Here is a 20,000-nt window from a genome sequence, read left to right on the forward strand (position 1 = left end):
CCCTCTCTGTCTCTCTGTCACCCCCCTCTGTCTCTCTCCTCTCTGTCTGTCTCTCTCCTCTCTGTCTGTCTCTCTCCTCTCTGTCTGTCTCTCTCCTCTCTGTCTGTCTCTCTCCTCTCTGTCTGTCTCTCTCCTCTCTGTCTGTCTGTCTCCTCTCTGTCTGTCTCTCTCCTCTCTGTCTGTCTCTCTCCTCTCTGTCTCTCTCCTCTCTGTCTCTCTCCTTTCTGTCTCTCTCCTCTCTGTCCCTCTCCTCTCTGTCTCTCCCCTCTCTCTCTCTCACCCTCTCTCTGTCTCTCTCTCAGTCTCTCTCTCTGTCTCTCTCTCACCCTCTCTCTGTCTCTCTCTCACCCTCTCTCTGTCTCTCTCTCACCCTCTCTCTGTCTCTCTCTCTCACCCTCTCTATGTCTCTCTCTCTCACACTCTCTCTGTCTCTCACCCACACTCTCTCTGTCTCACACTCTGGATCTGGATCTCTTATTTAACCTATATATCTTAACTACCCTATACCTACACAGAAATAACCTATACTGCTTTCTTCCAGATCTGACTCAAGCGTCACACGGAAGACATCGGAATCCCCCCTAACCCAGAAGACAGGTAGGGAACACATCCCCTCCAATGTATAACATTGCGGGAATGAGGTACCTGGACATTGAGGGACTGCGGATCAGGTAAGATCCCAGGCGGGATTACTGCTTTAGATATTGGGAAGTGAGGCGTCCAGACACTGGTTAAGGGGTTCAGGAAACTAGTCATTCACACCTGGCTTTTATTTCTAGATCCGACACTTGCACACACACACACACACACACACACACACACACACACACACACACACACACACACACACACACACACACACACACACACACACACACACACACACACACACACACACACACACACACACACACTAAATACATTTGTCAAAAACGAATGTTGTTCTGACTAGGAATTTATTAAATGTATTTTAATTATATATTTTATTTTAAAGCGGGGTTGGGGGCGGGACTAGGGGCGGGGTTGGGGGCGGGACTAGGTCGCGAGTAGATTTTTTGGTTGGGCGAGTAGATTTTTGGGTGATTTGTCGAACACTGTATATATATATATATATATATACACACACACACAGTGTGTGTGTGTGTGTGTGTGTGTGTGTGTGTGTGTGTGTGTGTGTGTGTGTGTGTGTGTGTGTGTGTGTGTGTGTGTGTGTGTGTGTGTGTGTGTGTGTGTGTGTGTCTCTGTGTGTATACATATATCCATAGAGAAACAGAGAGACTACAGATACAGTGGCGACACACTTTATTCTCGCTCGGCTAGTCCCGCGAATTCGGGTATACCCAGGTGTATTCAGGTTTCTGATCGTTTTCTGCTAGAGTGCATTCCGTTATTTTCCCGGCAGGGATTTAAGCATTTTATTCCGGCTGGCTGCAATACTGCAATGCCGTGTAAAAACACATGGTGGCGCTTGCGAGCTGTTCTCTTTGAAGCCGTCCCCTATAAAGAATTGTAATGCAGTATATATACTGTATATATATATATATACTGTATAACAACTACCCTATAACCCCTAACATACAGTACTGTACACATACAGTACTGTATATGCACATAAATAAATGATACTACTGTATGGGCGGCGGGGGCGAGATGTGTTTGCAGCAGAGAGAGATCCGCTGCGCTCTCTCTGCGCAAACATCGGCACATTAAAAATTATTTTAAATACATTTTTATTGATAGTGTAGATGTGCAGGGGGTCTCCGGAGCTGAACCGCACTGGTTTCAGGTCAGGGGACCCCCTGCTCCCCGAGATACAGCCCCCTTTATGAGGTGCCGGTATCCCTCTGCTTGGTTTAAAGGTCCCGATCACGTGATCGCGGCCTGTAAACCAAGCAGAGCAGAGGGATACCGGCACAACCCCTAAAGGGGCCTGTATCTCGGGAACCAGGGGGTCCCCAGACCTGAAACCAGTGCGGTTCTGCTCCGGAGACCCTCTGCACATGTACAGTATAAATAAAACACATATATAAATAAACACTCGTTCTTTACCTTAGCGGCTATGCGCTATGGTAAAGAAGCAGCATTTCTGTATTTTAATAATATTGTACAGTGAGCAGGGGGTTCCCTGAGCCAGAAATGAATGCTCAGGGACCCCCCCTGCTCCTGCTCAATATTATTAAAAATACAGAAATGCTGCTTCATTACCATAGCGGATAGCCGCTAAGGCAATGAAGGGGTTAACCCACCGTGCCCGCTTTATTGTGGGTAGTGGGGATGGGTGAGGGGGGTATTTGGCCCTTGGTGTGAGTTTAGGACTTGCGGGGGGGTTGCGGGTGCACTTAACCCCTTCACGACCGTAGCAGTTAATACCGCTACGGTCATGAAGGGGTTAAGCCCTCCCGCTACCCCCCCGCAAGCCCTAAACAAGCACCGTTGGGGCTAATACCCCATTCACCCACCCCCGCTACCCACAATAAAAAAAAACTCACACACAGCAGCCGCCAAAAAATAAATAAATAAATCTAAATAAATAAATAAATAAATGACAATAAATACATTTGAAATACATTTTTATTGATAGTGTAGATGTGCAGGGGGTCTCCGGAGCTGAACCGCACTGGTTTCAGGTCTGGGGACCCCCTTCTCCCCGAGATACAGCCCCCTTTATGAGGTGCCGGTATCCCTCTGCTTGGTTTAAAGGTCCCGATCACGTGATCGCGGCCTGTAAACCAAACAGAGCAGAGGGATACTGGCACCCCCTAAAGGGGCCTGTATCTCGGGGAGCAGGGGGTCCCCAGACCTGAAACCAGTGCGGTTCTGCTCCGGAGACCCTCTGCACATGTACAGTATAAATAAAACACATATATAAATAAACACTCGTTCTTTACCTTAGCGGCTATGCGCTATGGTAAAGAGGCAGCATTTCTGTATTTTAATAATATTGTACAGTGAGCAGGGGGTTCCCTGAGCCAGAAATGAATGCTCAGGGACCCCCCCTGCTCCTGCTCAATATTATTAAAAATACAGAAATGCTGCTTCATTACCATAGCGGATAGCCGCTAAGGCAATGAAGGGGTTAACCCACCGTGCCCGCTTTATTGTGGGTAGTGGGGATGGGTGAGGGGGGTATTTGGCCCTTGGTGTGAGTTTAGGACTTGCGGGGGGGTTGCGGGTGCACTTAACCCCTTCACGACCGTAGCAGTTAATACCGCTACGGTCATGAAGGGGTTAAGCCCTCCCGCTACCCCCCCGCAAGCCCTAAACAAGCACCGTTGGGGCTAATACCCCATTCACCCACCCCCGCTACCCACAATAAAAAAAAACTCACACACAGCAGCCGCCAAAAAATAAATAAATAAATCTAAATAAATAAATAAATAAATGACAATAAATACATTTGAAATACATTTTTATTGATAGTGTAGATGTGCAGGGGGTCTCCGGAGCTGAACCGCACTGGTTTCAGGTCTGGGGACCCCCTTCTCCCCGAGATACAGCCCCCTTTATGAGGTGCCGGTATCCCTCTGCTTGGTTTAAAGGTCCCGATCACGTGATCGCGGCCTGTAAACCAAACAGAGCAGAGGGATACTGGCACCCCCTAAAGGGGCCTGTATCTCGGGGAGCAGGGGGTCCCCAGACCTGAAACCAGTGCGGTTCTGCTCCGGAGACCCTCTGCACATGTACAGTATAAATAAAACACATATATAAATAAACACTCGTTCTTTACCTTAGCGGCTATGCGCTATGGTAAAGAGGCAGCATTTCTGTATTTTAATAATATTGTACAGTGAGCAGGGGGTTCCCTGAGCCAGAAATTAATGCTCAGGGACCCCCCCTGCTCCTGCTCAATATTATTAAAAATACAGAAATGCTGCTTCATTACCATAGCGGATAGCCGCTAAGGCAATGAAGGGGTTAACCCACCGTGCCCGCTTTATTGTGGGTAGCGGGGATGGGTGAGGGGGGTATTTGGCCCTTGGTGTGAGTTTAGGACTTGCGGGGGAGTTGCGGGTGCACTTAACCCCTTTACGACCGTAGCAGTTAATACCGCTACGGTCATGAAGGGGTTAAGCCCTCCCGCTACCCCCCCGCAAGCCCTAAACCAGCACCGTTGGGGCTAATACCCCATTCACCCACCCCCGCTACCCACAATAAAAAAAAACTCACACACAGCAGCCGCCAAAAAATAAATAAATAAATCTAAATAAATAAATAAATGACAATAAATACATTTGAAATACATTTTTATTGATAGTGTAGATGTGCAGGGGGTCTCCGGAGCTGAACCGCATTGGTATCAGGTCTGGGGACCCCCTGCTCCCCGAGATACAGCCCCCTTTATGAGGTGCCGGTATCCATCTGCTTGGTTTAAAGGTCCCGATCACGTGATCGCGGCCTGTAAACCAAGCAGAGCAGAGGGATACCGGCACCCCCTAAAGGGGCCTGTATCTCGGGGAGCAGGGGGAGCAGCAGGGATCTATAGATGTACATGTGCAGAGGGTCTCCGGAGCAGAACCGTGTTGGTTTCAGGTCTGGGGACCCCCTGCTCCCCGAGATACAGGCTCCTTTAGGGGGTGCCGGTATCCCTCTGCTCTGCTTGGTTAACAGGCCTCGATCACGTGATCGGGCCCTTTAAACCAAGCAGAGGGATACCGGCACCTCATAAAGGGGGCTGTATCTCGGGGAGCAGGGGGTCCCCAGACCTGAAACCAACGCAGTTCAGCTCCGGAGACCCTCTGCACATCTACACTATCAATCAAAATGTATTTTAAATGTATTTATTTATATTCATTTATTTATTTATTTATTTAGATTTATTTATTAATTGTGCTGCTGCTGCAAGTCCTAAACTCACACCAAGGGCCAAACACCCCCCTCACCCCCGCTACCCCCAATAAAAAAAATTCACGCACAACAGCCCCACAATTAATAAATAAATCTAAATAAATAAATAAATACACGAAGAGAAATAAATATATACTGTATATATATACAGTATATATATAATAACAATCCCTATACATATACAGTATATACTGTGTATATATATACTGTATACATACATACATATATATATATATATGTATATATATATATATATATAAAGATATATACAGTATATATATACACACAGTATATACACACACATGATGAACCAATATACAAATACATGTAGAATGGTTATCAAAATCATACTGTCCTACAAATAACGCTTCTCTATACAGACAATAATAATAATCCATTTAATAATTCTAACTGATCTTACAATATAAAACATAACATTCCAATCCACACAGTACATTGCATTTACATTGTATAAATGATGCATAAAATCTATGCACCATATACATTCTGCAAATGAATGTTAACAATATAATTGCAAGCTACTGTACCAGTAAATACAAACACTTCCAAACAAGTCAACTATTTTAACCAATCAAGTAAACAAAAATCAATATATACTGTAAGTACCAACCAGAAAACACAATTTAAAACCAAAGCAAACCCTTACAATACCAACGATTACATCTATCTAATTGTAAAAAACCTTATACATTATACACAGCATTGCAATAAACAACATACATGATGAACAATACAGTACATCCCCTGTATCTCCCTGCCTTCAGTGTAATCTGTTTAAAGCCCCCTCCCCCCTAATGTTTCTGTTAAACAGATTACACTGAAGGCAGAGAGATGTAAAGCCCCCTCCCCCCTAATGTTTCTGTTAAACAGATTACACTGAAGGCAGAGAGATTTAACAGAAACATACATTAGGGGGGAGGGGTCTTTAAACAGATTACACTGAAGGCAGAGAGATGTTTCTGTTACAGTAAATCTCCCTCCCTGCATTGCTGTCAGTGCAGTGTATGTAAATGTGGGGAGGGGGGGGACCCAATGTGCATACTGTGAGGTCTAACCACCCTCACCCCCTACCCACATACCGTTACCCCCCCATCCTGGCCATGGCCCTCCGCTTCTGCAAAACAGAGACAAAAATTAAAACATCCAAAGTAATGTCCCCTAACCCCTTAATCACCATAGAGGTTATTAAAAGCTACAGTCATGAAGGGGTTAACCCACCCTCACCCACCACTCGGGATGCCTACATACCCTCCCACACTAACCCCCCCCCGTGAGGCCTAACCACCCAGTCAGTACCCACAAGGGAGGCCTACCCACATACCGTTGGGGAAACACCCCACCCCCAGTACCCACAATAAAAACAGTACAATGACCCACAATAAACAATATTATATTTATTAAATACATTACCCAACCCCTGTGCCCCCCCCATAAATACAAGATTTATCCTTTTACATACAGGGTTCATAACGCAGCCCCACGCTAGTCCCCGGTGGGCTGGCAGGGCACCTGGACAGACCTACAGTTTACCAGCAGCCCTTTTTACACAGGTTCTGGAGGCCTGCTGGTGGATCCTGCCAGCATCATGGCACCCAGGTGGTCTCCTTGGGGCACCGTGGGCCACAATTGGGTCCCCACGGTAGGCCCAAGGATGTCTGGGAGCCCCGGGTCAAACCCACAGGTGTCTGCGGGGCCTCGGGTGGTTCCCTCGGGGGTCTGGGGAACTCACGGGTGCTCACTACGGGTCCGCGGTGCCCCCACAGAAGTGGGACCACACATCATCATCCCCGCACCTACGGGTCGGTGGTGCCCCCACAGAAGTGGGACCACACATCGTTATCCCTGCAGACTACGGGTCCGTGGTGCCCCCACAGAAGTGGGACCACACATGATCATCCCCGCATGTGTCACCCATGGAACCACCAGCCTGATACCCTTGGGATACCCGAGAATACCCGGAGGTGGTCTCCATAGGCCCCACGCAGAACCACGGAATCAAACCCTGAATGTAAAAAAATAAACCTGGCCTATACATTCAATACATACACCCTCCCCCCCAACACCTACAGTACAATAATGTGAAAAATAACTATTATCCAGATATGGATAATAGATTAATTGCCCATTATTAAAAACATTAACTATCATATACAAATAAATAAAGTACTACTGACCTCATCAATACGAAGTGTCCGTTGCCAGCAAAATCCTTGTCTTGTCCACAACATACATAGCAAATACAAAGCCAATACATTGCAATTACATTCAGATATCAATTAACCCCTTAAACACCTTATCAGATAATAACCGCAAAGGTAATTAAGGGGTTAAGCCACACAGGACCGATACCCACCCTTCACCCATGAATTTGTACTGTGGCTTCATCATGCAACTATATATATATACTGTATATATATACAGAGAGACAGAGAGAAAGAGAGAGAGAGAGAGAGATATACAGTATATATATATATATATATATATATATATATATACACACGTTATATACACACCCATGATAAACCAATATACAGTACAAATAAATGTAGAAGGGTTATCAAAAGCATACTGCCCTACAACCAAACACTTCTCCATACAGACACTACATTAAAATCAATTTCCTTTAAAAATCCTAACTGATCTCACAATCTACTGTATATCATCACAAACCAATGAAAAACCTCACATTCCAATATATATGATGCATAAAATCTATGCACCATATACATTCTGCAAATGAATCAACCAAGTAAACAAAAATCAAAAGCCAATACATTGCAATTCCATTCAGATATCAATTAACCCCTTAAACACCTTATCAGATAATAACCGCAAAGGTGATTAAGGGGTTAAGCCACACAGGCCCGATACCCACCCTCACCCATGAATTTGTACAGTGGCTTCATCATGCAACTATATATATACATATATATATATATATATATATATATATATATATATATATATATATATATATATATATAGTGAATAAATGAGAACAAGGCACTCCGTCAGGTAGATATAGGTGGGTGCTAATCCTATATAAATCAAATAGGCTATACGATACCGTGTAAGTAGATTTCAGAGGCAGCACTCCAGAAGATAGTCAAAAAAATGGTATTTAATGTGACATATAAACCAACGTTTCGGTCCTCCACACGGGACCTCTCTCATATGTGTATATAATATATATACTGTATATATATATACACATACATATATATATATAAAACAGAAAGTGAATCCCTTTGTTTTGGCCGACAAAAAAAAAATGATGACGTCACTTAAAGGGAATGAAAGCACAGTCAATCAGAATGGCTTTGCTTCAATTGCCTTTAAGATGACGTCATGAAAAGGCACATGGCCGCCCTCACATGGTATGGTAGCCAATCAAAGCGTGGGAACTTTATCCCTACTCTGATTGGCTACCATACCATGTGAGGGCGGCCATGTGCCTTTTCATGACGCAAAATGTGACGTCATAGGCCTTTAAAAGCCTATGTCGTCTCATTTTGAAGCCAGACGCCGCGGAGGAAGGACCTCCGGCCAAGAAAGAAGACCAGGGCGTGGCCGCAGACGGGGAGAAGACCCCGCCCCGCCCCGCTGGAAGGAGATAGAAGAAAGAAGAACACAGATGAAGATGGATTACAGATAGAAGACCCGTGGATTGATTTGGATTTTTAGTTTAATGTTTATTATTTTATGGTTTTTTATTTTATGGGTTCCTGATCGTGGATTGGTTCGTGAGTAAGCTGCGCAACGGGAGTCGGTGGGGGCAAGTAATGGTAAGTGAACTACAGTAAAGAAATGTATTTTATTTAACATGTTAATTTTTTCAAAAGGTTTTTTAACATGTGTATTATTTTTTTTTCTGGTATATCATTTCTTGCCACTGTATGTATGTATGTATATATGTCTAGAGAGATATATACATACAGTACAGTACAGGGTAAGAAATGATGTTGTTTTAAAAGCTGGATTAGATGTGTTTTAAATTATTTTGTGTATGCTGCTATGCTTTATTGTGAGTTTAAAGTATTTTAAAATTAGATAGATGTATTCCTTGGTATTGTATTGTGTGTTTGAGGAAGGTCAGGGATAGGCTTGGTTTGTAAAGGTTGTATTTTTGTCGGTACTTATATTTTTTCAAAGGCTTAATTGTTCTGCTCTAGGCGTGAATTTGTTAATGGTTTTATTGTTCGGGATCTAGTGTGAATTATTTAGGGATGTAAATAATGATTGCTAATTGATTTTTGTTTACTTGGTTGATCAATTTGCAGAATGTATATGGTGCATAGATATTTAGGCATCATTTATATTGGAATGTAAGTTGTTTAAATGGCTTTTTAGAGGTTTAGTGATGATTTAGATTGAGAGATCAGTTATGAATATTAAAGGAAATTGATTTTAATTTAGTGTGTATGTATGGAGAAGTGTTTGGTTGTAGGACAGTGCTTTTGATAACCCTTCTACATTTATTTGTATATTGGTTCATCGTGTGTATATATATATATATACTGTGTATATATATATATATATATATATAAATATATATATATATATATATATTTCTCTGTGTATATATATACAGTATATATATATATATATATATATATATATATATATATATATATATATATATATATATATATATATATATATATATATATATATATATATATATAGTTGCATGATGAAGCCACTGTACAAATTCATGGTTGATGGTGGGTATCGGGCCTGTGTGGATTAGCCCCTTAATCACCTTTGCGGTTATTATCTGATAAGGTGTTTAAGGGGTTAATTGATTTCTGAATGTAATTGCAATGTATTGGCTTTTGATTTTTGTTTACTTGGTTGATTCATTTGCAGAATGTATATGGTGCATAGATTTTATGCATCATACTGTATATATTGGAATGTGAGGTTTTTCATTGGTTTGTGATGATATACAGTAGATTGTGAGATCAGTTAGGATTTTTAAAGGAAATTGATTTTAATGTACTGTAGTGTCTGTATGGAGAAGTGTTTGGTTGTAGGGCAGTATGCTTTTGATAACCCTTCTACATTTATTTGTACTGTATATGGGTTTATCATGGGTGTGTATATAACGTGTGTATATATATATATATATATATATATACTGTATATCTCTCTCTCTCTCTCTCTCTCTCTCTCTTTCTCTCTGTCTCTCTGTATATATATACAGTATATATATATAGTTGCATGATGAAGCCACAGTACAAATTCATGGGTGAAGGGTGGGTATCGGTCCTGTGTGGCTTAACCCCTTAATTACCTTTGCGGTTATTATCTGATAAGGTGTTTAAGGGGTTAATTGATATCTGAATGTAATTGCAATGTATTGGCTTTGTATTTGCTATGTATGTTGTGGACAAGACAAGGATTTTGCTGGCAACGGACACTTCGTATTGATGAGGTCAGTAGTACTTTATTTATTTGTATATGATAGTTAATGTTTTTAATAATGGGCAATTAATCTATTATCCATATCTGGATAATAGTTATTTTTCACATTATTGTACTGTAGGTGTTGGGGGGGAGGGTGTATGTATTGAATGTATAGGCCAGGTTTATTTTTTTACATTCAGGGTTTGATTCCGTGGTTCTGCGTGGGGCCTATGGAGACCACCTCCGCATATTCTCGGGTATCCCAAGGGTATCAGGCTGGTGGTTCCACGGGTGACACATGCGGGGATGATTATGTGTGGTCCCACTTCTGTGGGGGCACCGCGGACCCGTAGTCTGAGGGGATGACGATGTGTGGTCCCACTTCTGTGGGGGCACCGCCGACCCGTAGGTGCGGGGATGATGATGTGTGGTCCCACTTCTGTGGGGGCACCGCGGACCCGTAGTGAGCACCCGTGAGTTCCCCAGACCCCCGAGGGAACCACCCAAGGCCCCGCAGACACCTGTGGGTTTGACTCGGGGCTCCCAGACATCCTTGGGCCTACGTGGGGACCCAATTGTGGCCCACGGTGCCCCAAGGAGACCACCTGGGTGCCATGGTGCTGGCAGGATCCACCAGCAGGCCTCCAGAACCTGTGTAAAAAGGGCTGCTGGTAAACTGTAGGTCTGTCCAGGTGCCCTGCCAGCCCACCGGGGACTAGCGTGGGGCTGCGTTATGAACCCTGTATGTAAAAGGATAAATCTTGTATTTATGGGGGGTGCACAGGGGGTGGGTAATGTATTTAATAAATATAATGCTGTTTATTGTGGGTCATTGTACTGTTTTTATTGTGGGTACTGGGGGTGGGGTGTTTCCCCAACGGTATGTGGGTAGGCCTCCCTTGTGGGTACTGACTGGGTGCTTAGGCCTCACGGGGGGGGGTTAGTGTGGGAGGGTATGTAGGCATCCCGAGTGGTGGGTGAGGGTGGGTTAACCCCTTCATGACTGTAGCGGTTAATAACCGCTATGGTGATTAAGGGGTTAGGGGACATTACTTTGGATGTTTTAATTTTTGTCTCTGTTTTGCAGAAGCGGAGGGGCCATGGCCAGGATAGGGGGGGTAACGGTATGTGGGTAGGGGTTGAGGGTGGTTAGACCTCACAGTATGCACATTGGGTCCCCCCCTACCCACATTTACATACACTGCACTGACAGCAATGCAGGGAGGGAGATTTACTGTAACAGAAACATCTCTCTGCCTTCAGTGTAATCTGTTTAAAGACCCCTCCCCCCTAATGTATGTTTCTGTTAAATCTCTCTGCCTTCAGTGTAATCTGTTTAACAGAAACATTAGGGGGGAGGGGGCTTTACATCTCTCTGCCTTCAGTGTAATCTGTTTAACAGAAACATTAGGGGGGAGGGGGCTTTAAACAGATTACACTGAAGGCAGGGAGATACAGGGGATGTACTGTATTGTTCATCATGTATGTTGTTTATTGCAATGCTGTGTATAATGTATAAGGTTTTTTACAATTAGATACTGCTGCGGCACAGTTTATTCGAGCATTTGCCCATTCTGTGCCGCAGCAGTAGCCTGGCGCGCGCCCGAGAGTGACAGGCGCGCGCCGAAGCAGCGGAAGAGCGCCCTCCGATCGGGGCGCTCTCCATACCGCTGCCGGGTCCGCCGGGTCCCCCGGAACCCCCTGCCGCTGTCCCGCGATCGCGGGACACCAGGGCTCCCTCGGGGAGCCCCTGGACGCGCGTGCAGGGGGCGCACGCTCCCGAAGACGCGTGACCGCGCGTCTATGACGCGCGGCACGCCGAGGGGCGGCCACTAGCAAGCCGGGAAATCTCCCGGCTTGCGGATCTGGCCGCAGTGTAATAAACTGTGTCGCCAGTGTAGATGTAATCCTTGGTATTGTAAGGGTTAGCTTTGGTTTTAAATTGTGTTTTCTGGTTGGTACTTACAGTATATATTGATTTTTGTTTACTTGATTGGTTAAAATAGTTGACTTGTTTGGAAGTGTTTGTATTTACTGGTACAGTAGCTTGCAATTATATTGTTAACATTCATTTGCAGAATGTATATGGTGCATAGATTTTATGAATAATTTATACAATGTAAATGCAATGTAATGTGTGGATTGGAATGTTATGTTTTATATTGTAAGATCAGTTAGGATTATAAAATGGATTATTATTATTGTCTGTATAGAGAAGCGTTATTTGTAGGACAGTATGATTTTGATAACCATTCTACATGTATTTGTATATTGGTTCATCATGTGTGTGTATATACTGTGTGTATATATATACTGTATATATATATATCTATAGATCCCTGCTGCTCCCCCTGCTCCCCGAGATACAGGCCCCTTTAGGGGGTGCCGGTATCCCTCTGCTCTGCTTGGTTTACAGGCCGCGATCACGTGATCGGGACCTTTAAACCAAGCAGAGGGATACCGGCACCTCATAAAGGGGGCTGTATCTCGGGGAGCAGGGGGTCCCCAGACCTGAAACCAACGCGGTTCAGCTCCGGAGACCCCCTGCACATCTACACTATCAATAAAAATGTATTTCAAATGTATTTATTGTCATTTATTTATTTATTTATTTATTTAGATTTATTTATTTATTTTTTGGCGGCTGCTGTGTGTGAGTTTTTTTTTATTGTGGGTAGCGGGGGTGGGTGAATGGGGTATTAGCCCCAATGGTGCTTGTTTAGGGCTTGCGGGGGGGTAGCGGGAGGGCTTAACCCCTTCATGACCGTAGCGGTATTAACTGCTATGGTCGTGAAAGGGTTAAGTGCACCCGCAAGTCCTAAACTCATACCAAGGGCCAAATACCCCCCTCACCCATCCCCGCTACCCACAATAAAGCGGGCACGGTGGGTTAACCCCTTCATTGCCTTAGCGGCTATCCACTATGGTAATGAAGCAGCATTTCTGTATTTTTAATAATATTGAGCAGGAGCAGGGGGGGTCCCTGAGCATTAATTTCTGGCTCAGGGAACCCCCTGCTCACTGTACAATATTATTAAAATACAGAAATGCTGCTTCTTTACCATAGCGCATAGCCGCTAATGTAAAGAACGAGTGTTTATTTATATATGTGTTTTATTTATACTGTACATGTGCAGAGGGTCTCCGGAGCAGAACCGTGTTGGTTTCAGGTCTGGGGACCCCCTGCTCCCCGAGATACAGGCTCCTTTAGGGGGTGCCGGTATCCCTCTGCTCTGCTTGGTTAACAGGCCTCGATCACGTGATCGGGCCCTTTAAACCAAGCAGAGGGATACCGGCACCTCATAAAGGGGGCTGTATCTCGGGGAGCAGGGGGTCCCCAGACCTGAAACCAACGCGGTTCAGCTCCGGAGACCCCCGGCACATCTACACAATCAATAAAAATGTATTTCAAATGTATTTATTGTCATTTATTTATTTAGATTTATTTATTTATTTTTTGGCGGCTGCTGTGTGTGAGTTTTTTTTTATTGTGGGTAGCGGGGGTGGGTGAATGGGGTATTAGCCCCAACGGTGCTTGTTTAGGGCTTGCGGGGGGGTAGCGGAAGGGCTTAACCCCTTCATGACCATAGCGGTATTAACTGCTACGGTCGTGAAGGGGTTAAGTGCACCCGCAACCCCCCCGCAAGTCCTAAACTCACACCAAGGGCCAAATACCCCCCTCACCCATCCCCGCTACCCACAATAAAGCGGGCACGGTGGGTTAACCCCTTCATTGCCTTAGCAGCTATCCGCTATGGTAATGAAGCAGCATTTCTGTATTTTTAATAATATTGAGCAGGAGCAGGGGGGGTCCCTGAGCATTAATTTCTTGTTCAGTGAACCCCCTGCTCACTGTACAATATTATTAAAATACAGAAATGCTGCCTCTTTACCATAGCGCATAGCCGCTAAGGTAAAGAACGAGTGTTTATTTATATATGTGTTTTATTTATACTGTACAGTAGCGACATCTTTTATTCGAGTAAATGCCGGCGGCATGCCGGGATCTACCCCAGCTGCCGCCAGTCAGAAACGCGCGCCGCCGCGTTTCCCCCACGCACCCCCCCTCCACATCGCGCGCAATTACCCCCCCAAAGACACCCCGAACCCGGCTTCTACTCTGCCCCTCTGCTTCCCCGCACCCCCGCTTACCTAGATTTGAACTCCAGGGGTGTCGGGGAAGCCTGGGGAAGCCGGGGAAGACGGGGAAGCCGGGCGCGCTTGTGACCGTGACGTCACAGTGCGCCGCCACGCGCCGCGGCTACCCGCTTCCCAGCCTCATTCAGCCAGCGGCATTTGCTCGAATAAGAGCTGCCGCTGCTGTACATGTGCAGAGGGTCTCCGGAGCAGAACCGCACTGGTTTCAGGTCTGGGGACCCCCTGCTCCCCGAGATACAGGCCCCTTTAGGGGGTGCCAGTATCCCTCTGCTCTGCTTGGTTTACAGGCCGCGATCACGTGATCGGGACCTTTAAACCAAGCAGAGGGATACCGGCACCTCATAAAGGGGGCTGTATCTCGGGGAGCAGGGGGTCCCCCGACCTGAAACCAGTGCGGTTCAGCTCCGGCGACCCCCTGCACATCTACACTATCAATAAAAATGTATTTAAAATAATTTTTAATGTGCCGATGTTTGCGCAGAGAGAGAGCAGCGGATCTCTCTCTGCTGCAAACACATCTCGCCCCCGCCGCCCATACAGTAGTATCATTTATGTATGTGCATATACAGTACTGTATGTGTACAGTACTGTATGTTAGGGGTTATAGGGTAGTTGTTATACAGTATATATTATATATACTGTGTATATACAGTACTGTATATATATACTGCATTACAATTCATGAATTTGTGCCATCTGGTGGACACGCGAAGCATTGCAGCCTATTAAATCCTGATCATTATCATTTAACAGATCAGGCCCCCGTCAGCAAGACATGAACCGTGGCTGGGAAGGCAAACGCAACGGGGCTTGTCAGAGGTGAGGAGCGGCGCATTCCAGTTATCTGCCAGGTACAAACTGGTCATTTGCTCGAATAAAGTGTGTCGCAGCAGTATATTCATACACATGCACACATGCACACATGCTGCGTTCCTCCACTCGTTCCTCTGAACGCCTCTGGAGGAAGTCTCACACTCTCGCAGACTTCCTTCACTACAAATTTATGCTATCCTGTTTCAACTCTGCCCTCTCGCAAGCTAAACAAGCCTACTTTTCTTCTCTAATCAACATGCACAAGTCTAACCCACGCCGACTGTTCTCTGTCTTCTTCTCTACTCAAACCACCCTCAGCTGCCTCTCCTTCCTCCATCTCCGCTCAGGACTTTGCTGACTATTTTAAGGAAAATATGGAATCCATACGGCAGAACATCCCCTCTGTTTCTTCCCCCCATCCTACACCTCTTCCTAACTCTCCTCCTGCCTTCCTTGACTCTTTTTCCACTGTCTCAGAGGAGGATGTGTCGCTGTTGATCGCCTCTTCTCCCTCTACCACTTGCCCTCTTGACCCCATTCCCTCCCATCTCCTAAAACCTCTAGCTCCTACTTTAATCCCTACGCTTACACACATTTTTAACTCCTCCCTCTGCTCTGGAACCTTTCCATCCTCCTTCAAACATGCAACAGTCATACCATTACTCAAAAACAGCAAGCTTGACCCTACCTGTCTTTCTAACTATCGACCTGTCTCCCTCCTGCCTTTTGCCTCTAAACTCCTTGAACGTCTTGTATTCTCCCGCTTGCTCCATTTTCTCAACACCTATTCTCTCCTAGACCCTCTACAATCTGGCTTCCACACTGCCCACTCCACCGAAACAGCCCTCACTAAAATAACTGACGACCTCCATGCTGCCAAAGACAGAGGTCATTACACTCTGCTCATATTACTCAACCTCTCTGCAGCATTTGACACAGTGGACCACCCTCTTCTCCTCCACATTCTCCATACTCTAGGTATTCGGAATAAAGCTCATCCTGGATCTCATCCTACCTCTCCCATCGTACTTTTAGTGTCTCTTCTGCTAACACCTCCTCCTCCTCTATTGATCTCTCTGTGGGGGTACCCCAGGGTTCTGTCCTGGGACCTCTTCTATTTTCTCTGTACACACTCTCTCTAGGTGACCTAATAACATCTTTTGGGTTTAATTATCACCTCTGCCGACGACACACAAATATACTTTTCAACACCTGACCTTACACCTGCTGTACAAACCAAAGTTTCTGAATGTCTCTCTGCTATATCATCCTGGATGGCCCTCCGACGCCTTAAACTCAACATGGCTAAAACAGAGCTCCTCATACTTCCTCCCAAACCTGGCCCTACTACCTCCTTCCACATTACTGTTGGAACTACAATCATTCACCCAGTAGCCCAAGCACGCTGCCTAGGGGTTACACTCGACTCCTCTCTCATATTCGCCCCTCACATTCAAAACATTTCTAAAACTTGTCGCTTTTTCCTCCGCAATATAACAAAGATACGCCCTTTCCTCTGTTGTTCGACTGCTAAAACTCTGACTCAGGCCCTCATTCTCTCCCGTCTTGATTACTGTAACCTCCTGCTGTCCGGCCTTCCTGCCTCTCACCTGTCTCCCCTACAATCTATCCTAAATGCTGCTGCCAGAATCACTCTACTCTTTCCTAGATCTGTCTCAGCATCTCCCCTCCTGAAATCCCTCTCCTGGCTTCCGATCAAATCCCGCATCTCACACTCCATTCTTCTCCTCACTTTTAAAGCTTTACTGTACATTCTTCTGCCCCTCCTTACATCTCATCCCTAATTTCTCGCTATGCACCATCCAGACTCTTGCGTTCTTCTCAAGGATGTCTTCTTTCTACCCCCTTTGTATCTAAAGCCCTCTCCCGCCTTAAACCTTTTTCACTGACTGCCCCACACCTCTGGAATGCCCTTCCCCTCAGTACCCGACTAGCACACTCTCTATCCACCTTTAAGACCCACCTTAAGACACACTTGCTTAAAGAAGCATATGAATAGCACTGTGGATATTCTGAACACAGGATACATAAAGATTGGCCCCCTGCAGATGCACTTACCAGAACTCCCTCCTACTGTCTCTGTACGTTCTACCTACCTACCAATTAGACTGTAAGCTCCTCGGGGCAGGGACACCTCTTCCGAAATGTTACTTTTATGTCTAAAGCACTTATTCCCATGATCTGTTATTTATATTATTTGTTATTTATTTGATTACCACATGTATTACTACTGTGAAGCGCTATGTACACTAATGGCGCTATATAAATAAAGACATACAATACAATACAATACACACTTACAGATCTGTTATTGTAACCAAAAATCATACATGATCACATGCCAACATTATGAACTATGAAAGAAGATTAAGGTAAGTAATGTCTTACAGAGTTAAGACACCAGAAAACATAACATAAAAATGTATGCTGTTATATATGGGTAGTTACTTAAAGTTGTATGTCAATAATATTAGCATGAAATAACTATCTACATTACAAAAATAACCCAGATACATCTCATCTTGAACATGAGCTAAGTGAATGTCAGCTTCCATTAACATGGCAAGTGTGTAATAATGTTATACCATTAATCAACTGATGATTAATACATATTCATATGTTATCAAATATGCCTTCATTCAGTCAGTGAGCATTTCTAAACATTCATGTGTACAAGGACATACTTGTATGTTATCAAGCATCTGTACATGATCATACATACACTATGCATGAAATAGTCTGCAGTAAACAGCACCAGGACACCAACAAATTTAGCGAATGTGATTATTTATTTTTGTTTATCCTTTTGAGAGCGAGTCACAGACCTGCTTGTTGGCTGTTGTGTTTGCCTTTTCCCTTTGGCAACTACTCTGGCCTTAACTGTACGACTTGTACTGGCCTGTGGCAGTTCTGTGGCACTGGGTGTGGGCTGTTGCACTTCAGGGGCACTAGGTGTGGGCTGTGGCACTTCAGTGGCACTGGGTGTGGGCTGTGGAACTTCAGTGGCACTGGGTGTGGAGTGTTGCACTTCAGGGGCACTGGGTGTGGGCTGTTGCACTTCAGGGGCACTGGGTGTGGGCTGTTGCACTTCAGTGGCACTAAGTGTGGGCTGTTGCACTTCAGGGGCACTGGGTGTGGGCTGTTGCACTTCAGTGGCACTAAGTGTGGGCTGTTGCATTTCAGGGGCACTGGGTGTGGGCTGTGGCACTTCAGGGGCACTGGGTGTGGGCTGTGGCAGTTGTGAAGCAGTTGATAAACATTGCAAGAGTGATGGTGGAGCAGTTTCTTGTTTTGGTATTTTAATCTTTTTCCAAAAGCTGGTTAGTAGTAATTGTTGCCCTAACTTTCTTTTCGTGTCTCATTTGTAGGTGTCGGTTCCAGATTTTGAACAGATGTAAGCGGTTGGATGTTGAGAGGGGCCTGCACAGAACTTGCACCTACTGTACCGTTATCATCCAGAACTCGGGAATGAAGAACTGATGACTCAGGAGAAAAAGTTGCAGTATGTAAAGATCCATCCTCAGATGGGGTAAAGTGGAATTGTTGTTCTCTTGCTGTCATTCGCAACTGATTTGCTTGGCTGACATTCAGAACTAGTACTTGTAATGTCCTGTTTACATTTTGGATTTCTTTAGGAACTTGGATGATGACTTTTTGAATTTGTGACAGTTCTGATATTGACCTTTCATGCATCCTTTCATGCAGTGACAGCATCCTTTCAAGCACTGACATCATTTCTGAATGGCGACGATTTTCTTCACCCAAGATTCGTTCTTCAGAAGCTGCAATAGCTGAGTAGGTGTCACGAGCAGGAGGACTTGAATGCTGGGTTAATCCAGGAGTGGCAACAGCTTCATGGTCAATTGAGTGAATTTGTCCTTGAGCGGCAACATCTGGTTCTACAAATAAAGAAAGACATTATGAACTGCCATGGAACTTTCACTTGTTTTTCAATATAATGATAGTTGTTCTCATAGTGGAACACATAACATGTTTCCATAATTTTTAATTTGTGACCAATTAAAAGATGATGCTTGAAGTAGCAATGATGTTTCGACTCAGTCTGAAAGAAGAATGAATGAAAGGTTGTTGTAACCTCACAACTCCTAGCTGATAGGTTACAACACACACAATACATATAGAAGAATAACATCAGAATGTTATTGACATGTGTACATAATTAGCATGAAGTTTGTGTAGTGGGAGTATCTATGGCTAAATATCAGCATCACATAACGAAATGACAATGATATGTTTCAGGCAAGCTGTACATTATCCATCTTAACATAAATGTACATGTGAACCTAATTGGCACATTTATTTTAAACACCATACAACATACAATGTTCATGCAGGAATGCTTTGTAAAATTAAGTGTTCTATTGTACATACACTGCATATGTTGTGTAGTAATCTAACAATAATAATGTACATCACTACCATGACAGCAAAGTTGACTCTGCTTATAATTCAGTACTGCACCGACACACTTTATTCGAGCAAATACCCGGTATGTACCTGGCAGATACCTGGAATGCGCCACTCCTGACCTCTGACAAGCCCCGTTGCATTTGCCTTCCCAGCCTGGGTTCATGCCTGGCTGATGGGCGGCTGATCTGTTAAATGATAATGATTAGGATTTAATAGGCTGCAATGCTTCGCGTGTCTACCAGATGGCATAAATACATGAATTGTAATGCAGTTTATATATATATACTGTGCAGTATTGCAGC

The 20,000-nt window shown here is 44.5% G+C and overlaps 1 long non-coding RNA gene across 2 annotated transcripts in view; it reads left to right on the forward strand.

The window, feature by feature from the left end:
* Positions 1 to 19,276, forward strand: part of LOC142470582 (uncharacterized) — a 55,541-nt gene extending 36,265 nt beyond the window's left edge. For both annotated transcript variants that reach the window (XR_012789277.1, XR_012789278.1), the window contains exons 4-5: positions 18,636 to 18,796; positions 18,973 to 19,276. This is a non-coding gene — a long non-coding RNA (uncharacterized LOC142470582). The remainder of the gene's footprint in view (positions 1 to 18,635; positions 18,797 to 18,972) is intronic.
* The last annotated feature ends 724 nt before the right edge of the window (positions 19,277 to 20,000 follow it).

The sequence above is a fragment of the Ascaphus truei genome, chromosome 1, assembly GCF_040206685.1.
Source record: "Ascaphus truei isolate aAscTru1 chromosome 1, aAscTru1.hap1, whole genome shotgun sequence".
Lineage (NCBI taxonomy): Eukaryota > Metazoa > Chordata > Amphibia > Anura > Ascaphidae > Ascaphus > Ascaphus truei.